General features: G+C 43.8%; 1 protein-coding gene across 1 annotated transcript in view; it reads left to right on the top strand.

The window, feature by feature from the left end:
• Positions 1-2,289: 2,289 nt before the first annotated feature.
• MKLN1 (muskelin 1) overlaps positions 2,290-17,670 on the top strand; it is a 370,372-nt gene continuing 354,991 nt past the window's right edge. The window contains exon 1 of the mRNA XM_058728683.1: positions 2,290-2,438. The gene's annotated coding sequence lies outside the window, so the exon portion shown is untranslated. The remainder of the gene's footprint in view (positions 2,439-17,670) is intronic.

Raw genomic sequence — 17,670 nt, 5'->3', positions numbered from 1 at the left:
TCCGGAGACAGGTGCGGCGGTGGCCGAGGCTGCCGGCTAAAAGTTGTTCTCTCGGCGGTGGGCGGCGGGGTCCCCGGGCCGGGGCTGAGGACCCCGTCTCCCTGCCCCCCCTCCCCCCCCCCCCCCCCCGGCGTCGCCCACTTCTCGCTGGCTGCTGCGTGCGGCTCGGCTGCAGGGGAGGTGGCGTAGTTTCTCTTCCTCCCACCTCTTCTCACTCACTTGTTTTCGTAGCCGTGGGCTCCCCTAATGCTTTCCTCTCCACAATGTTGTTTCATTATATCATGTCCATCATGTGACACCGGAGAGGCCTCTCTATGGAAACTTAAAGGGGCTCCCACGTGACTGCAGCAGCAACAACAGCAGCAGCGGCTGGAGTGGCCGCGGCCGCAGCGTTCCTACCACCACCCACCGGGAGCCCCTCGCAGCATCCCGAAGGGGCTTCTGGCGCTGCAGGAGCCCAGATAAGGGAGCCACAGCATCCGGGAGCTGTGGCGTCTGTGCGTGCGTGTAGCCTTTGCTCGTTACATAGGAAACCGAACAGAAGGAGCGTCTTCAAATCCTTTCCTACAGTCTCAAAACCCACGCTCTGCTAAAATGACATTTCGTGGCTCCTACTTGATTTTCCCCAAGAGCAATGAGTTTTCTATCAGGTCTGATTAATTTTGTACCAAGTCAAGAAGAAAAACTGGATTCGTCTCTCTGCGAGTTCAGCCAGCTCTTGGGTAGAACAGAAATGACAAAACAATAATAACAGAAATAGAATCAGGCATTTGATACATAATTACCATCACCACCAGCTTTAAAGCTTTCTGGAATTACATTCCTCCGGTAACTGTTGATGATGCTTGCAGGAGGCTAAATGCAATGCAGTTTTTCTCTTCCGCAGCTATATTAGGGCTTTGTTGCTGACAACAGTAAAAACTTGTTTGTGTCAGGAAGTGAGGTACGTAGATGTGACCTGGAAGGTACAAACAAAACCAAAGTGGCAGTGTTTGCATTAGTTTTCTGACCACATTGTTTCAAATGGTGAGAAGCAGCTGGTTTGCTGTAAAATGCTAGTAGCGTGTGTTTTGGTAGGAAATAAAATCATCAGAAAAACATGTTTCCCTTAATCATACTGTACATGCTAGACCCTCGAAATTACACGTGTGTGTGTGTGTGTGTGTGTGTGTACGTATGTGTGTGTACGTGAGTATAGAGAGAAAGAAAAAGAGCAGGTGCATTTTTAGGATAGTTTCAGCCAATAATTTTGTCCTCATTTCCAGTGCATTTAACTGAAACATTTAACAAACACTCTGAAATACTTATTCAAATCCAGTGCTGTGTGGAAACTGTAACATCAGTTTTGAGTGCCCTCGGGATTACTGAATCACCACCCCTTTATGCGCTTATGCCTTAAATCCCAAATCTCTGCCTTAAAGTTTTTGTGGACCATGGAAATCCTGTGCTGTAAATCTGAGCTAAACAGCTACTTCTATGCTTTAGTTCATGCTGTTCCATTTATAAGGAAAACTCCCTGTTTGTACTGGCGGAATTACGAAAAACTTCTCAGGAAACTAAAGGGTGGGATGTCAGATCACCCGTTCTTTTGGCTTTGCCTCGACTCTCTCTCTCTTTCCACCTCATCAGTTTACCTCATCAGCCATGATGAATGATCTCCACTACATCCCTTCTCATGCCATAATATGTCCCCCAATTTTTACCTTCCTATGTAATGCCTAAATCCAACATCCCTTTCCCCTTTTGTGCCCTTGCCTCCCAGTTCAGCCCTCATGCTGCCTGGGTACTTAGCTCAGGCCTCCCCCAGTACTCCCTCCAGGTCCTCCCTCCCCTGCAGCTCTCCACCACCACCACCACCACCCCCACCCCCCCACCCCCCAGCTCCGTCTCCCTTCTCAACAACTCTCCCTCCTTACCTCTCTTTGACCTCCTTTATTCTCCTTCACAGCCTGGCCCTTGACTTCTCGGCCTCTTCCTTCCCTGCAATGTCCTGCCCCTACTGGGGTCTCCTTCGCACCCTTCTCTCTGGTCCCATCCCTTCTGACGCCAAACCCCAGCACTCCTCAACGGCTCGGCCTTGTCGGCTTTAGCCTGATTTTGTTCCCATGCCCCCGGGTTGGGAAACAAGTGTGTGGTGCAAAGTGGGGGCAAGAATCCCCCTCGGCGGTGGCCCCAGCCTCGCCCCCCTCTGCCCCTCCCGAGTCCCGGTTGCGGCGCTTCCTGGGCGGATGGTTGGGACTTGCTGCAGCAGCTGCGGTTCTGCTGTGTCATGCAAGAAGGAGGCGGCGGCGGCGGCGGCCGGAGCTGGAGGGGGAGGAGGGGAGGAACCTGATCTCTCCGGTAGCGGAGGGCTGGAGGCAAACATCGAGCTCCCCCAGAGCCGCCCGGGAGCAGGGAGGGCACCGCTACCCCGAGGGGCCCTCCCCGCGGGGCAGATGGTAAGTGGGGCGGCGCAGGTGGTCGCCTTGGGAAGGGAGCGCGCAGGGAGGGGGGGCGGGTTAGGTGGGGAGGCGGGGAGAACTAGGAGTCACCCGGCCAAACTGAAGGAGCCCAGTGTCCAGTCGAAAAGGACCCAGGCCATAATAAGGATGACCAGCCAAACGCAGCAATAATTACCATTCTAATAACGCCCCGCAGTTGACCCAGGCTACAAAGAGGAGTTGTGCATCCCGAACCCAGGACAGAGCTAGAGCAATGATTCAGGGTTTGAAAACCACCGTCCCATCAGGCTTGGCGCTTTAGGGTACATCTGAGTAGCAGAAGTCAGCATACACCATATTCCTATAGCCCGGCTGCGCTTTAAGGGTTGTCTTGCTTAAAACTAAGGAAGGGGATGGAAACCTGCCCAGCCTCACTTTAGCCACCAAAATAATGCTCTTGGCCAGGGGCCTCGGACAAACAGCCTCTGGTGCAATTAAACAATCAATAGGAAAAATAGCTTCATTCCCCCTCACCACCCTCCTTCCCCAAGCTCCTTCGACCAGGATAATGTAATCTGCATAAAATGGGGAAAGAAACCTCTGTGTTATATTCCCTCCCATCCCACTTACCCACCCCCCAGCCTCCGCCCCACACAAACTGCCACCCCACTACTCACCCCACTTTCAGACTGGGACTGATGTTGCATGAGGGGACTGCCCTAAACTCTCAACCATTTCCCCTCCAACAGGAGATTCAGAAACAGAACTGAGAGCAGTGAGTGTGGGGAAAGGCTGGGAACCGACGAACATCTTTTACCTGATACAATTCTCAGGACTTTATTTTTTTTTTTTTTCAATTCCTTTCCATTTTGCTCCTGGAAATTTCAAAGCACTTTCTGAAATACCATTTCTTTCTTTCTTTCTTTCTTTCTTTCTTTCTTTCTTTCTTTCTTTCTTTCTTTCTTTCTTTCTTTCTTTTTTTTTTTTTAATGTCAGTCATACATTTAGAAGTAAGGGGTTGGCGGGATTAACTGAAAGGCTAATGACAGTCTCAAAAGCACATGCTGTTGCTAGGGAACCCAAGCTCATTCTGCTCCGAACCCCTAGCATGTTCAGTGGAAATCAAACTTCTCAGGGTGTTATTAAAATGAGTGGCATTCAGTTAAAGGCGTTCTTCCTTGCGTTGTAGCATCCTGGATTATTATCGATTGCCTCACACCCACATATCTTGTTTTCCTAATTTGATTTCTGTATTTGCGTCACTGCCAGGGACATGCAGACTAGACCAGTCAGGTTCACTTCCTGTTTCTCTGAACTGGTTTATATTTGGTCTCCGTGCACTGGCTGGTAAAACATTATCAAACTGAAAACTCTTGGAAAGAAATCTCTGCTTTCTGTGAAAACAAATTATCCCAATTAAATTCTAATTCCCTTGGGGCGCCTGGGTGGCGCCGTCGGTTAAGCGTCCGACTTCAGCCAGGTCACGATCTCGCGGTCCGTGAGTTCGAGCCCCGCGTCAGGCTCTGGGCTGATGGCTCGGAGCCTGGAGCCTGGAGCCTGTTTCCGATTCTGTGTCTCCCTCTCTCTCTGCCCCTCCCCCGTTCATGCTCTGTCTCTCTCTGTCCCAAAAATAAATAAAAAACGTTGAAAAAAAAAATTTAAATTCTAATTCCCATGGAAAACGTCATCATTTGAGGAATAAATTAGACTGCCAGTTGCCATTTGAGAAAACCATTCTTGACATGAAAGGCTTACAAAAATCCATCACCTTTATTTCTTTTACCCAGAATCCTCATTCCTCAGCATTAGAACTAAAACAAACTCAAGTAGAGAGTAGATTTAAGTATGATATTTCCAAAATGAAGCTCAAAAAATACACATTGAAGCTGGGGAGATCATTTAGACTAAATAAGGCATGAAATTGAATGGAATCCGGGGCCCCGGGAACACAAATAAGGTTGGGGCGCTCAGAGAACAGAGTGTGATTACAGGGCTACCCTGCAAATAGGAACCCGTTACTTTCTGTACTAATTGTCTCTTTTACCAATTCCCCCTGGACAGGACGGGGGAATTCTTTTTTAAGGTCCTTCCTTTTTACGACAAGAATACTACAAAGGCGATATCATAAAAATACACACTGTGTAAATAGGGGGGTTCTGGTGTGGATGATTCGTTTAGATGGAAAATAAAAGGGTGCTTAGAGGAAATATCAGGCAACTGGAAGTCAGGAAGTTTGCCCCTACCCCTCCTTTAGACTGGCTGACCTTGGGCAAGCCACTCTAGGTCTCCTAGCGTTGGTTTCCTCACAGAAGCTTGATGAAAGTGCTAGACTAAAGATCTCTAAGCTTCCTTCCGTTTGCAAAGTTCTGTGATTATATTGAAGTCACTACATAAAAATTCCAATTTTAGCTGGATTTTGCAATGTTAAATTTTAACTCTGGAACTCGAACGCCCATCCATAGAGACCCTGGGGGAAGGGACAATGGGATGTGATTTGCTGTTGATACACTATTTTTTAGTGTTACCAGACAACCAAAATAAAACCAACCTTACTCCTGATGTACTTACTCTCTGCTTCCTTGGTGGTGTTGTAGAAGCAACAGGATAAGAGGTAGAAAGGATATAAAAGTGTATGGAAAGACCTTTTGGTCATTTTAGATTTAGTTAACCCAAATACTTTGATGAACAAAACCGTGGAGTGATGAGGAAGAGCTAAACAAGAAATAAATAGTCAACTGAATCCTCATGGCGCTAATAATCTATTTGTCCATATTTTAATTAATGATAGGAAAAAATACACCTATCCCAGGTTTTCAAATTTTTCCGATTGAAGATGTAGCAAGAAGAAGGGTGAGATCTGTGCCACAGAGAAAAGACCTGACTCTGAAACCTAGCTCTGCCACTTTAATTCATTCATGGTTGCGTGCCTGCTGTGTGCCAGGTACTGTGTTAAGCACTGGGAGTACACAGATGAATAGCACAGCCTGTTCTAAAGGACTTATAGTGTAACAAGGAGACGGATGAGGACACGGTTGATCACACAACAGTGAGATAACATCACCAGGGAGCTTATTAAAGGGGTACCTAGCCCTGACAGAACTTACCAGAGAAGATGAGTTTGGAAGCGAGTTTGGAAGGATAAACAGAAGTATCCAGACAAGCGGGCAAGTTAAAGAGAAATGTTTTGCAGGCAGAGAACGTACTCTGTGTAGAGTCCTGGTAAAAGTTGTTGGGGTGCCTGGGTGACTCAGTCGGTTAGGCAATGACTTCAGATCAGGTCATGATCTCCTGGTTTGTGAGTTCGAGCCCTGTGTGGGGCTCTGTGCTGACAGCTCAGAGCCTGGAGCCTGCTTCCAATTCTGTGTCTCCCTCTCTCTCTGCTCCTCCCTTACTCACACTCTGTCTCTCTCACTCTCTCTCTCTCAAAAATAAATAAACATTAAAAAAAAAAATTTTTTTTAAAGTTGTGCACAGAGAGTTGAAGGTGAAAGGCAGTGCCCAGCAAATAGTAGATTCTCAGTAAATGCATTGTATGAATGCTTGGCAGAGGTTCTAAAGGACATACCCAGAAAGATCAGCAAGGTCTTGTACTGGGAAAAGTCTTTTATTTCTTCCTAAGAGGTTTCAACTTATCCCAAGGCCCACGGAGAGACATTGAGGAGATCAAGGAGCACGCTGAGGGGATCAAGATCGTCCACTTTAGAAATTCTCCAGTTTGGAGAATTTATTAGTGTGATTAACACCGTGAGCAGAGAGACTACTTAGGCGGTTGTTTTAGTATTACAGGAAAGAAATGAGAAACATCAAAATATAGGGGGCAAGAATGGAAATGGAGAGAAGGGAAGGATTTGAGGACTATCAAAGACATAGAACCAACTGAATTTTATTATTGATTATGTTTGCAAGATCAAGGAATAGGAGATGTATGGCTTAGGTAAATGGGAGGATCATGGTACCATTTGCTAAGATGGAGACTTCAGGAAGAACAAACACTAAGTGGAGGAGGGAAGGTAAGTAGTTTGATTTTAAACATGTTGCGTTTGAAACGTCCACAAGATATCAAAGTGAAGCTATTATGTAATTGAACAGGAGAGTCTAGAACATAATTCTATTATGTAATTGAACAGGAGGGTCTAGAACATAATTCTATTATGTAATTGAACAGGAGGGTCTAGAACCCAGGAGAGAGAGCTACACTGGGGACATGAGAATAAGTGATAGCTCATGGAAGTAGATAAAACCCCCAAAAGAAAAGGTACAGAGCAAGAGGAAAAGAGGACCTACTCTGGAACCCTAAGAAAATGCCAGCATTTCGAAGGCGGGGCAAGGAAGAGGTAAGGAAACAAAGATACAGGGGAAGAACATCCGTAAAGGTTAGAAGGACCAGAAGCACAGCATTTCAGAGGAGCCAAGGGAGGAAACGTCAACCGTATTAAACGCTAGACAAAGGTCAAGAAAAATGAGGACTTGGATCTCACAACAGGGAGGTCATTGTGTTTGGCAAGAAGGAATTTTTTGGGCTAGAGGGGGGATAGCAACAGATTGCATGGGATTGAGGAGAGGATGGGGGGTAGAGGAAATAGGTAAAAGTGGTTGTTTGGGATAAGAAAGAGGCCAGGGCACGTAGAGAAGGAAAATAGAGGTATTGGGAAAAGAGTGAAATCCTGGCACAAAACAGATGAACATAAAGGAAGGGAAGCAAAAATGATATAAAGCCAGGGAGGGGGACAAAACAGAAGAGACTCTCAAATGTGGAGAACAAACGGAGGGTTACGGGGGGGGGGGGCTGTGAGGGGGGGGGTGGGCTACATGGGGAAGGGGCCCTAAGGAATCCACTCCCGAAATCATTGTTGCATCATATGCTAACTAACTTGGATGTGAATTTTAAAAAATTAACTTAAAATTTTTAAAAAAGAGTGACATCGTGGTCTGTGAGGTAGAGGCTGCATAAAGAAATAAGGAAATAATACAGTAATACTCAATTCTTCATTCTTGCAGCCTTCTCCTCCAAACTAAATGTCATCACCGTGCACCGGTTCCTCAAGCCAAGAAAACACGTAGCTACTTGTGGTTCTTCTCTTTTCCTCAGTTCTCATATCCAGTCCATGGAGAATGTGGGTCAACTCTACCTCCAAAACATTTCCAAAATCAGTCTCATTCTACCTCCACTGTCACCACCTGTCAAATGTCATCTTCCGGTCTCGTATAATAGCATTCTAATTGGTTTTCCTGCTTCTACTCTTATCCCTGTTCCTCACAGCTAAAGTGACATAAATCATGTCATATCACTTCTCGTCTTAGAATCCTTCCATGTTCTTCTGATTGCACTTGGAATCTAGTCCAGACTCCTTTGCTGGCCTGCAAAGCCTTAGGCAGCATTCCAGACTACCTCTTCAACCTCCTCTCCCACCACTACCCACCCCCCCCCCCCGCCCCCCGCCCCGACTTCAATCGCGATGACCTTTTTTCTACTCCTTTTCCTAGAACACTCTTTTGGTCGTTCCAATCTGTTTAAATATCACCTCCTCAAAGAGGCCCTGCCTGACCACCCTGATGAAAGTATCCTTCTCTGTCCACCTTCCCAATCATCCTTTGTATTTATTTCGTAGGGGCAAAACTTTATCACTATTGGGGTTTTTGTTTATTTGTTTGTTTCTTTGTTTTTGCTTATAGCTGATAACCCCTTTGAAATGTAATGCCCATGGAGATTCCTGGCATTTCATAGGCACTCAGAAATGTTCATAGGATGTTTATAGAAAGAAAAAGAGAGGATCAATAATTATTAGAAATTAAAGGCATCAAGGATCCGAGCCTCGTGTGGTTGAGGAATGACCCACCAGTGATGATGGATTACTATGCTTTTAAGATTCCAGAAGTCAACGACTTTCTAGCTGTGTGATCCTGGACATTCACAGTCTCTGAACTTCACTTTGTGGTTTATAATAACACGTGCCTCACAGGGCTGTTAGTAAAATTAAATGAAGTAAAACAGGTATGCATGTAAGACTGTCTTGTCCAGCTACTTTCAGCAAGTCAGGACTTCTGCAAATCAATTCATGACCTCTACATGTGAACTCTTCATATGCACTCCCCATAATGGACCTTATACTCCACCAACTACTTATTATTAAAAACAAATTGGCTGAAGTGTGGCTTTTAAAAAACACTAGGATACCTGAAAGAACGTAGAAATCAGATTAGTTAAGAAGAACTCAAAGCACTCCTATCAATCAATAAGAAAATATCTTTGGATGTTGGAAAACTGGGTAAAAGGATGACAAATCAAGGAATGTTCTCCCTTAACAAGAGGTATGCAAATTATAACTGCAGTGAGGTGCATTTTTTACATATCAGGATGACACAAATCAAAATGTTTAATAGTATACTTGGCCGGGATTGGAAGCAGGCACTCGTTTACAGTACCATGTCTGTGGAGAGCCACCTGGCAGTATTTATCAAAGTCTTAAATGTACAAAGCCTTTGACCTAGATATTCCACTTTTCTGTATTTGCCCAGTAGATTTACTCACACATACCTTGAAGGATATCTCTTGTAGGATCTTCACTGGAGCATTAATTACCATAGTTAAAGACTGGAAATTGCTTACATGTCCATCGACAGAGAAGTGGTTAAGGAGGGGCTCCTGGGTGGCTCAGTTGGTCGAACATCCGACTCTTGATTTCAGCTCATATCATGATCTCGGGGTCATGGGATTGAGCCCCAGGTCGGGTTCCATGCTCTTCCTCTTCCTCTGCCCCTTACCCCCTTCCCCTGCTCTCTCTCTCTCTTTCTCTCTCTCTCTCTCCCTCAAATAAATAAATAGATAAATAAATAAGAGAGAAAAGTGGTTAAGTAAATCATGGTACATTATATAAGTGAGTGGTAGGTAGCTGTTAAAAATTGTGAGGTAGTTCTAGGTAGACTGATGTCAAAAGATCATATATATATGTATATATATGATGTATGTATTTTTTTTTTTGCCTGAAAGACATTATCTGTGAGAAGATAAAATAGAGCAGGACAAGAGCGATGTGGAGAGACCAGCTGGGGATATATTATTTCAGATTCATGTGAGACATGATGGTTTCTCAGACTATAGTGGCAACATTCACAGGAAGAAAAATGACCAGAGTCGAGAGTTATTTTAAAGAATTTGATGATTGAAGGGAAATGGGGGGGGGGGGGGGTTGTGGGGAGGGAGGTAGTGTCTTTCCAAGATCTGGTGCATGAGCAGAGGTGTCATTTTCCAAGATAGAAAGGAAACACAAGAATCTTGGTGTGGTAACAAAACTATAGGGGAAGACCAAAGTTCTGTGTGAGTAGAGATGTCTACTGCAGACTTGTGATATGGGTCCAAAGCTCAGGAGAGCTGCTAGGGTTGGATTTATAAATTGGGGAGAAGACTGACTAGGGATGATAGATAGAATTAAAAAAAAATAGACCCAGGACTAAATTCTGGTCATTTAAAGATTGGACAGAAAGAAAGAGATGGCAATAGACATTGAAAATCAGAAACCAGAAAAATAAAACCAGGAGACTATAGGACCAAAGAAACTAAGAGAATAATATGTTAAGGGTGATCAACTCACATTAAATGCTGCCAAAAGGTCCAGAAAGATCACTCTCACTTGTTTCTCTCCTAAATCCTTGTCCTGTGCCTCACACATAATAAATGACCAATAAACTTTTGTTACATTGAAAAAAGAGAGAGACAAGGTTACAGGAAGAGAGAGAAAAAGGCAGAGATACGGAAAGATAATAGAATGTATCCTTGGGTCTCAAAAATTAAATAAATAAGACATATTCCCTTAAACATTACTGCAAACCAAACTTGATCTCAGAAAAATTAAGGAAGTTCTCTTCCCTCGGTTTTGCTCTTGAGCCATCACATCGATTGAGCTCTCAGAGTGCCATGTTGTTGTGATGTTAAGTGCCTCCTAAAAACATTCTGATAAGTAATATTCACCTGTGTCTGGTCATTCTGAGTCATTTTTGTCTTTATTTAGGTCCTGGGTGATGACAAAAAGAGCAATTTGCTTTTCCTCGTCTATCTGACCCCATCATACCACCTTGAATCAGTTGATGGAGTCTGGAGAATCCATTTCGGTGCCACTACAGTTCTGTAATACACTGTAACCACTCACAAGGATACCCAGCCCCAGTTTTCCATCAAAGAGAAAGATGACTTTTAGCAGGAAGAGATATATCACCTCTTAGAGAAACCACCAGCTTCTCGGTCTGTTATCATTCCTACAGAAAGGTGCTACCGTTGTCAAGAGAGGCTGTAGGGATACCAAAGGAGATTGACCTTATCCTGAGAACATGGAAACCTTCTACATAGCAAAAGAGATGTCATCACCTTTCAGTCTAGTGTCCTTGAATTAGAAACTAAAATAATAGGTGTAGTTTAAACAATATTTAAAATGTTACGACATCCTGTATTATTTCGTTAGACCAAGGGTTAGCAGACTTTTTCTGTAAAGGGCCAGATGGGAAATCTTTTAGGCTTTGCGGGCCATACAGTCTCTGTCCCAACTACTCAAGTCTGCCACTGTAGTGTGAAACCAGTCACAGACAACACGTAAGTGAACGAGGAGGCTGCATTCCAATTAAACTTTATTTGTGGACCCTGAGGTTTGCATTTCATACAATTGTCACGTGTTACAAAATATCATCTTTTTAAAAAGTCTTTCTCAGCTACTTAAAACCGGGAAACCCATTCGTAGCTCACGGGCTACACAAAAACAAGGGGTGTGCTGGATTCGGCTTAGGGACAGTAGTCTGGCAACCTTGGATTTGGAGAAATATGAAAATCGTGTCACAAGCAAGATTTTCAGATTCAGACTTCTGAAGACGATAATCCGTTTTTTGCATACCCCTTTATTTTAACGTCTCAAATTTATTTGAACATGCAAACACATTTGCCCACGTCTGATTTCTTTGGGAATAACATATGTCTCCCTAGTTCAAGGAGAGTAACCTAGTTCGGTACTGAGTTAAGACTTTGCCCCTCCTCTTCCTTGTAATGAACAAATGTGTACGGATGTGGTATTTTTGTAAAGCAAACTGATGAAGTCTTGCTACTCTGAATACCCAAACAAGAGAGGACATGGTAGTTCTAATCATATTTTTAAACTGCATTCATTCATTCAGCAAGTACTTATTAATGATCTGCTTCTTACGTAGTGCAGTACGGAGTGTTACGGAATTTGAGATAAAAGAAATCTGGTAGCTAATAGGTGTCAATGACAATTGTTTGGATGTATCATGGGATCGATGTAGCCACTTTAGCAACACATAGACACGTCGTTAGACAAAACTAAGTTTAAATCCAAGCCCCTTTGTGTCCCAGATGTGTGACCTTGGGCTGATTACATAAACCATATAAGCCTCAGTTTCCTCTTTTTTAAAAGAGAGATAGTAATACCTACCTTTCAAGGATGTCGTGGGGATTAAATAAACTCGTGTATGTAAATCAGTTAGTGTGGAACCTGGTAGGTGGTAAATAATCAGTAAAGGGTAGCTGTAGTTGTATTCCACCAATATGAAGCTATACAATTTGCTCGAAAGAAGCACACAATCGGAGGCAAAGCGGAGTAACCTTGTGAGTTAAAAACTTCCGAACACAAATAGAAACCCACAAGCCTGAGGGTTAATGCCTGGTAGAGAAGATTTGGGTGAAAATAAAAGCAGAAGTGACATTGTCACTGGAGCATACACTAAAGCAGCTGGCCGGTTGTCTTTGCCTTTCCTGGTGATCAGTGCTGGATTGTCTAAGGAGCTCCACCTTAGAGGGGGGTCTCGCTCCCTGATCTCCCGATACTTAAACACCATTCTGACTGGGGACAAAGCGTGTCACCCGTGTCAGCCCCAGAATCGTGCTTTCTTCCAGTCTGGTCAGCTGTGAGCCTCAGACACAGCTGTAGATTGCTCCTATCCTGCCTTCCATTCCTGCGTTTATCCAATTTGGGGCTTCCACCTTGACCTCCACACCTTCAGTCTCTGGTCATTTTGCCTTGCATCCCGGTCTTCCTGTAGATTTGGGACCCCTTTCTGAATCCTGCCCTTCTTTACCACGACACTGACATTATTAGTGTATCTCTTCCCTAGAGATCCCCACACCCCTGCTTGTGATCTCCTTAAACTATGGTACACATTGGCCTTGCCCTTCATGCTGGACTGCCTAGTATTAATAGCTTCTTGAACTTTACCTTGGTAAGAGACACCAGGCTTGAGGAGCCTAGCTGCCTTAATCCAAGCCAGCTTCTGTATTCGCAGCCCGTGCCCCGGGGAGTACTCCCCACCCCAGTCTTGGCTTATACTCTCTCTCCACTGGCCGTGCGTTGTCAAGCCTTGCGATCCTGTTATGGCAACATTAATAATGCTTTCCCAATACAAATGACACACTTATTGGCAGAGGGGCATGATACAGGGGTAATGAAGGACTTCAACATCCACTGACAAGCTCATTCTGGTGAAAAGAGTATCAAATAAAGTTGGCATGACTTGAATCTAAATTACTTAAAAGAGGTACTATTCTATGCTTAATTCTCACCACCTAAGAAGAATGCGTTGGCGAAGTAGAAGTGACGTGCAACTTAAAATAAGTGACCACAGCACCCTTGAACTTGTAATAGCCAGCGAAGGCAATTCTGCACTTGCTAACCTGACACAAAAAAGACTTGAGCAAGTTAAGAGAAAAGATAGGCACAAGGCTCTGTCTGGCCAGGAACTAGGAAAGAAGGTGAAAGAGGAGTAAAATGACTTGCAATTTAAATTTCGGGGTGTCTGGGTGGTTCAGTCGGTTAAGTGTCTGACTGCAGGTCATGATCTCACGATTCATGAGTTCGAGCCCCGCGTCGGGCTCTGGGCTGACAGCTCAGAGCCTGGAGCCTGCTTTGGATTCTGTGTCTCCCTCGCTCTCTGCCCCTCCCCCGCTCGTGCTTGCTCTCGCTCTCTCTCTCTCTCTCTCAAAAACAAACATTAAACATTTTTCAAAAAGAAATTTAAATTTTTATACAACAGGTGATTTCAATGAAGAAAAGGGAGCATGTGAGAAAGATCAACGTGGGCTGAGTCTGTTAAGTGCCCGACTCTTGATTTCGGCTCAGGTCATGCGTGACCTCACAGTTGGTGGGACAGAGCCCCACATCGGGCTCAATGCTGGCAGCACTGAGCCTGTTCGGTATCTTCTCTCTCCCTCTGTCCCTGCCCCTCCCCCATTTGCACTCTCCCTCTCTCGCTCTCAAAGTAAATACAATTTATTTAAAAAATAAATGACAAATAAATATGATCAATGTGGCTGCTCCAGAAGGGTTCTGATAAGCTCATATGTTTAAAGGACACGTACAGAAAGCAGGAGTAGGGCCTTGTTCCAAGGAAGGGCTCAGGTCTGTGAAGGGAATGCAAGAGAGCTAATGTCCAAGGACAACTAGGATCTGGAAATGGTACTGAAGACAGTTAATGGGTTTTTGTTTGTTTTTTGCTTATGTTTATAATAAGAATGATAATGAAGACAGGATAGTGCTGTTGAATGTGGAAGACCCTCTAATACTGATATTCGAAAACCACAGTCATTCAACTACAGCATTTCCTAGATTATAAGGTACAAACTTTTTCCTCTCACATCTTTTATATTTGAAGCAGCAGAATGTATCTTCAGTATATATGTTTAATGTGGTAGTGTTTTGGAGGAGGGTTCTAAAAACAGTGATTAAATGGTGGTACATCAGCCAATAAATTGGTCTTCAAATTTTTTTTTAATGGTTATTTATTTATTTGAGAGAGAGAGAGAGAGAGAGAGAGAGGGCATGCATGCACACAGGGTAGGGGCAGAAAGAGGGAGAGAGAGAATCCCAAGCAGTCTCTGCACTCGGCATTCAGCATGGAGCCTGACGTGGGGCTTGATCTCAGAACCGCAAGATCATGACCTGAACTGATACCAAGAGTCCAACACTTAACCCACCGAGCCACCCAGGTGCCAGAGAATAGAATTTCTTAAATGGCAGTTTGTTCACGTAGCTCTGCTGGGATCAATCACGCTCAGCAGATGAAGGGTCCACTTTGTGTCCTGGCAGGGGCAATGCTGCCGGTGGCCGCCAAAGGTAGGAGAGATCAGAAAGCAGTTTAGAGGCCCCATTCAAAAGCGTTTCGCCCTATGGAGGGGAGCGGAGGAGGGCTGATAAGCACTAATGTAGAATAGAAGTGTCGAAAGTATTAGAGACGGGACTGAGACAAGAGAGGAAAACCATGGTCAAAACATCTAAGAAGCAGTAAAAAGAGCTATTGCTGGCCTACAGAGGTTTAGTCAATTTATAGGCCTGTCACAGAGGGGGAAGGGATGACGTCTTAGCTCGAGCTGCCATAATAAATACCATAGCCTGGGTGACTTAAACAAAAAACATTTCTTTCTCACAGTTCTCGAGGTAAGAAGTCCAAGATCAAGGCACCAGCAGCTCTGGTGTCTGGTAAGAGGCATTCCCCAGTTTGCAGATAACCATCTTCTTGTGTATCTGTACACACATAGAAAGAGAGAGATCATCTCTTTTGTGTCTTTTCTTATAAGAGCACGAATCCCATCCATGGGGTCGGATGGAGGACGGCTTGTCTTGGGCAGGACATTTTGAACTGTGCCTGGCTCATAGTTGTGGGCACTGCTGTGTCTTACGTTCTGAATCACTGCTGTGATCAGCGTAGAGCCTTGGTGCTCCAGGGTCCAAAATAGAAAATGTTTAGATCAAGATATAGATCTGGGGTCTCAAACTAGGAAAAGACATTGCAAAGTGATATAAATAAAACCCTGAATTAAAAAAAAAAAAAAAAAGGCAAAGAATAGTGCAAATGAATAACGAGAGAACAAAATGACCGTAAGACAATGGTTTTACCAGAATAAATACAGGGGAGAGTGGAGGATGTGGTCTATTTCCACCCGGTCTATGGAATCCATATTAAAGAAGAATTTCATAGAACCTATAGATCATTTGGCCATGAAGGAAATTGTTCCAACCATACACGATTAGACCTTTACAAAGTGTGATGTACCCAGATGGTCCCTATGCAGCTTGAATGTAAAGAGTTTAGCACTTGAGGAAGGGACCATGTTTTTTCATGATTTTTAATACTTAGTGTCTACCATGTTAATAGTGATGAAACAAATGAGGTTTTTTTTAAATTTTTTTTTAATGTTTATTTTTGAGACAGAGAGAGACAGAGCATGAACGGGGGAGGGGCAGAGAGAGAGGGAGACACAGAATCGGAAGCAGGCTTCAGGCTCTGAGCCATCAGCCCATAGCCCGACGCTTGGACGCTCGAACTCACGGACCGCGAGTTCGTGACCTGAGCTGAAGTCAGATGCTTAACCGACTGAGCCACCCAGGCGCCCCAACAAATGAGTTTTTAAATGGCAGAGAATTTCTCATTTTCTTTTTTTTTAATTTTTAATTAATTTATTTTGAGAGAGAGCACAAGCAGGGGAAGGCAGAGAGAGAGGGGTAGGTAGAGAGAGAGAGAGAAAGAATCCCAAGCAGGCTCTGCACTGTCCTCGCGGAGCCCGATGCAGGGCTCGAACCCACAAACCGTGAGACAATGACCTGAGCCAAAACCAAGAGTCGGCGGCATTAACCGACTGAGCCACCCAGGTGCCCCAAGAATTTCTCATTGCCTATTAAAAACAATAATCTTGATATTCAAAAATATAGTCCTTACCTTACTTTCCTTCTCAAATGCATTCCCCTTTCCCAGCTGCTGCTTCCTTTGGGACATCCGTGTAGCCCTGGGAAAGCTGACTCTCACTTTATCTCCGGGAGGTAGAGCATGTGTTCCAGACTAAGCCAATCAATGAATTTCATTTTCTTAGCCACAGTGACTACTTCAGGTATGGGTATATGACCCAAGTCGGTCCACTGAAAGAGAAGGTCAGGATTCGTGCTGGAAATGCCAGAACGAAGATAATTTTCTTCAGGAGTTGGATGCACGAGATTTTAACTCTGGGAGTTCTTGTCCACCATCTTGGAGCCTCAAGGGGAGGGTCTGTTGAGAATGGAGCTATCACCAGGGATTAAAGCACATAAATGAAAGGGAGTGTTCAGGTGCTCTCCACATTGTGTAAACCACGTGGGAATCATGACCCTGAAGCCTTTGAATTTTTCACTTACGGGAGCCAATAAATATTTTTTTTGTTTAAGCCAATTGAGTTAAATTTGCTGTTTCTTGAAACCAAAGCATTTTTGTTTTATTCAAAAGAATGAAAAAACATGGCTAAGAAGGAATGGAATGCATTTCAGATGGGTTAAAACGTTAAATGTGAGGGGCGCCTGGGTGGCTCAGTCGGTTAAGCATCCGACTTCGGCTCAGGTCATGATCTCATGGTCCGTGGGTTCGAGCCCCGCGTCGGACTCTGTGCTGACAGCTCAGAGCCTGGAGCCTGTTTCAGATTCTGTGTCTCCCTCTTTCTCTGACCCTCCCCCGTTCATATTCTCTCTCTCTCTCTCTCTCTCTCTGTCTCAAAAATAAATAAATGTTAAAAAAAATTAAAAAAAAAACAAAAAAAAAACGTTAAATGTGAAAAATGGCCATATAAAAGAAGTTAATAGTGTTGAAAAGATGTGGTATAAGCACATCTTGGTCTTAACATGTTAAGGGCCTTCATGGGCAAAGAAGTAAAGGCATATAGTTTATAAAAGAAAGATATTTATAGATTTGACTACTTACAACACTTAAATTTATGTAGATACAACAGTACCACAAACAAAATTAACAGATAAATGAGAGATTCTAGAACTTTGCAATTATATATGACAAATATATATATAAATATAAATATATATAAACATATATATTATATATATAAACATATATATAAAATATATATAATATATATATTTATACATAAATATATATATGACAAAGAGTAGTATCCTTAATATATAAAGAGCTCTTGCAAACTTATAAGAAGACTACATCTCGAAAAAAAATGGGTAAAGAACATGAAAAGGCAAAAAAAAAAAAATTCAGTTGGTCAATTAAAATGAAAAAAATCCAGGGGCACCTGGGTGGCTCAGTGGGTTAAGCATCTGACTCTTGATTTCAGCTCAGGTCATGGTCTCAAAGTTTGTGAGATCAAGCCCCACATCAGGCTCTGTGCTGACAGCTAGGAGCCTGCTTGGGATTCTCTGTCTCCCTCTCTCTGCCCCTCACCCCACTCACGCATGTGCACGTGTGTACTCTCTCTCTCAAAATAAATAAACTTAAA

Source organism: Neofelis nebulosa, chromosome 4 (genome assembly GCF_028018385.1).
Source record: "Neofelis nebulosa isolate mNeoNeb1 chromosome 4, mNeoNeb1.pri, whole genome shotgun sequence".
In the NCBI taxonomy this organism is placed as follows: Eukaryota; Metazoa; Chordata; class Mammalia; order Carnivora; family Felidae; genus Neofelis; species Neofelis nebulosa.
The sequence above is the reverse complement of the archived record's forward strand: the minus strand, read 5'-3'. Positions and strand labels throughout refer to the sequence as shown.